Source organism: Lissotriton vulgaris, chromosome 8, assembly GCF_964263255.1.
Source record: "Lissotriton vulgaris chromosome 8, aLisVul1.2, whole genome shotgun sequence".
Lineage (NCBI taxonomy): Eukaryota > Metazoa > Chordata > Amphibia > Caudata > Salamandridae > Lissotriton > Lissotriton vulgaris.
Window position 1 is genome coordinate 76,109,424 of NC_141696.1, and position 4,108 is coordinate 76,113,531.

Sequence of the window (4,108 nt, forward strand, 5' to 3'; positions counted from 1 at the left end):
GATTCTGAAGCAACTGAACCCCTCCAAACTCAATTATTACTATGCTGGGGTTTGCCTGCATCATGATGGCCCACAGGTGCAACAGGATGTACTACCTGCTAGCTGAGAGGACTTGGGAAATATGTGGTCCATGCTTTTTATGTATGGTGGGGCAGTGGGGAGGTGTAGGGGCTGACGGGAAGGGTGGATTTGTCTGGTATTATTTTTGTCCATGGAGGAAATGTCTTTGTCTCATGTTATAATTTTCTAGATGGTTGGATCTTGTTTTCAAAATGTCAATAAAAATGTATTTACACCTAAATGTGAGATATTTGACAGTCACTGTGGACTATTTCTTTAATTGGATTTACTATTTCTTTTGTGCCAATGCAACTGATGCTGTGAAAGATTTACTTTTCTCTTTATTGTCCTTAGAGGGCACCACTAAGCGTTTGGTGTCTGATAATGGTGGGCCATTTGTTTCTAACAAGATGGTGAATATTTTGAAATTTTATGATGTCACAATGCTTACTGTTGTGCTTTACACTTCATATTCCAATGTGCTTGTGGAAAGAGCAAAGTGTTTTGAGAAGGAGGGCATACAGGCTGCACTAGTGGCCAAATTGCACATTCAAGCTTCAATGCCAAGAAAATTATAGTGTTATTGCAATATACTGCACACCACAAAAGGTGCAATCCCATTCTCGTTGGTAAGATTTATACATGATTGAGTGGTCTATGATTATGCACGGAAGTGCCTCCTGGTTTGGTGGGAGGCACAAGGTGGCATATTGAAAATTAAACAAACTTGTAGAAAGTCTCCCATGATGTTTGCAATGAATGCATTTTTAGTGATTGGTCGGATTCCCACCAGAAAGCCACACAAAGCAGGTAAAGTTGAGTTGAAATCTTCTGAACTAAAGTTAGTAGTCAGCATGGATTACATCCTGCTTGTGTAAGAGGATGGTGAGATAAGAAAAAAATGATATTTTGTTACAAAGAAGTTACATTTAACGGTTGTTGGGCATAAGCAATGATGCAATACACATGATTTTAAGTGGCATGCTGAAGTGGAGTCTGGATGGCCTTAGCATAGAGGGTGTTAAATTATGTTTAAAGGTAATGAAGTTTAATTTGTATGTACAATGACTTGCTGAAAAAATGATGCATTTGCTTACACCACAATGATTTTTCAAAAGTTCTAATTCTCTCTGCAAGAATTGTGTATAAAATCCCCTTGACTCTGGGGATGAGCAAGATTTTAGAACGTTCATCTTCTCCTAGAGATGCTGCCCAATTTCCCTGCTCATTGAGATGTAGACTATTTTCAGATTTTTATATCCTCTGTTACTCTGCTTCCCAGAGCTTTCAAGACATTTACTCTGTACTACTTATTTTGAATGTTTGCAATAAAACCCTTTACCCTTTAATTGATGTAGAAGTCAGTCATTGATTGGGCTCATTCAATGTAATAATTTCTTTAAAAACTATGTTTTAAATAAGTTTGATGTTTTGGGGAGCTGCCTCATGAAATTCAGTTTTAACACCATCTCTGATCAAGCAAGCTGTCAGAGGACTGAATGAGGTAAATTTTGGGGTGTCTAAATTTTGGTCTCACATACGTAGAATGAATATTTCACGGCTGTGGCATGTGCCTTGATGTGTTCTTTGATTTTCCACCAATTCAGTTTCAGTTAGAATTTCTAGGACAATTACAATACATACATGAAATGAGAAAGAGCCTGGTATAAACAATGATTCACTATTCCAATCTTCAAGCGCATGATTTACTGCACATGAGAATACCATACAGAATTTTATTTATAGCTGCTGCTAATCTATATACTCCTGCATCTATATCTATACTAATATAATAAAGAGAGAGCCCAAACCTTTGAGGCGGGTAATCTCAGGAACCACAGCACCAATCACAACACCCAATACAGCGTTGGATAGGGCAGTTGCAGCAGAAGGACATAGGCTATGCAAACACCAACCATATACATTTAAAAGGTAAAAGAACCGTGCCAGCAAAGTAGTCCCTTGTAGGCATGTCTGCGTTGTGCTGTGGGCGTGTGCTGGGGGCGTGACAAATGCTGGGGGCGTGTGGTACATTCCGCCCTTCATGCCATGTCTCTAATCGTGTGCTGTTGGCGTGTGCGAGGCACGGGATTACGGGAAAAAAAAGCGAGCGTTGTGCCCAATATTTCATTGTTTTTTCTTCCCAGGTTCTGTACATTCCAGCTCCGGTTGTCCACCCTGCTCCCTTTAAATACCCCTGCACCCCATAATCATAACCCACCCTTACTCCTTACAATACCCCAGCACCCTTAAACACTAACCCATCTTAACCCTATAAATATACCCTGTACCCCAAAACCCAAACCTATCCCTAATCCCTAAAAATACCCCTGCACCCCAAAACCCAAACCTAGCCCTGAACCCTATAAATACCCCTGTACCTCAAAACCCAAACCTACCCCTGAACCCTAAAAATACCCCTGTACCCCAAAACCCAAACCTAGCCCTGAACCCTAAAAATACCCCTGTACCCCAAAACCCAAACCTACCCCTGAACCCTTAAAATACCCCCTGTACCACAAAACCCAAACCTACCTCTGAACCCTAAAATTACCCCTGTACTCCAAAACCCAAACCTAGCCCTGAACCATAAAAAAACCCTGTCCCCCAAAACCCAAACCTACCCCTGAACCCCAAAACCCAAACCTAGCCCTGAACCCTAAAAATACCCCAACACCCAAACCTAGCCCTGAACCCTTAAAATACCCCCTGTACCCTAAAACCCAAACTTACCCCTGAACCCTAAAAATACCCCTGTACCCCAAAACCCAAACCTAGCTCTGAACCATAAAAATAACCCTGTACCCCAAAACCCAAACCTACCCCTGAACCCTAAAAATACCCCTATACCCCAAAACCCAAACCTAGCCCTGAACCCTAAAAATACCCCTGTACCTCAAAACCCATACCTATCCCTAAACCCTAGAACTACCCCTGTACCCCATAACCCAATACTATATCTGAACCCTTAAAATACCCAAACACCCCAAAACATATACCCCTATACCCATACTTACCTTATCCAAACATTAAAAAAACATGCTTTTACCATTCATGCATTTACAACGAATTTTGTTGTAAATGTATGCGTGGTAAAAGCCATGCGTTATAATGGCATTGCGGAGTCATGGTACTTTCGTAATGAAAGTATGCGGAGTGATGATATCCGGAAAGAAAGTTGCGGAATAATGGCCGTATACCCTCCCCCGGTAAGTACATTGGTGGCACGGCGGCCCACATCTCCAGCAACATACTCATATTTTTTCACCACCGATTTGAAAAATGCACAGGTCTCTCTCATTGATGGCAAGCACCGACATACACTTTTAGACACACCTCCCGTCACAAGTTCTACCGAGAAATTGTCAGAATTTGTTGAAATCAGACTTCAAAAACATGTGCAGAACCTACCGTCCCCTATTAGGATATTAAGGATATATATGTAAAATGTAAGAGTCTCACATGGTCAGATAATTTATGTTTTGTTACCTTTGATGTGGTTAGCCTATACATATGCATTCAAAACAAGTTTGGGATTATGGCAGCACAGTCCTTTCAAGATACAGAGGGCGCAGACCACTTTGAGTATAACAAATGATAATGCAGGTGATGGAATTGTTCTTGACCCCCAAAAAAGTTTTACATGACAGTCGGCGGTTCCACCAGATACAGGGGACAGCAATGGGTTCCCGGTTTGCTCCCTCTTATGCCTGCCTTTTTATGGGCTGGTATGAGAGTTAGCATGCCTGGGGCAAATATGCCTCCTCCTGGACTGAATATATAGTCTTTTGGGGGAGGTATATTGACAATACCATCTGTCTTTTATTGGGGTCTGAGGAAGCCCTTCGGAAATATTTGTCATTCCTAAATGACAATCCTTATAATGTCAGATTGACCATGGCCCACCATAAAGAAAGATGAACTATCTAGACCTCTATTTCTATGTGAAAGAATGGGGGGGTACAAAGCACTCTATTCTGCAAGGAAACAGCATGTAAGGGGGCCCTGCATGCATCGAGTGTAAATTCACGGTCAGTAATCAAGAACA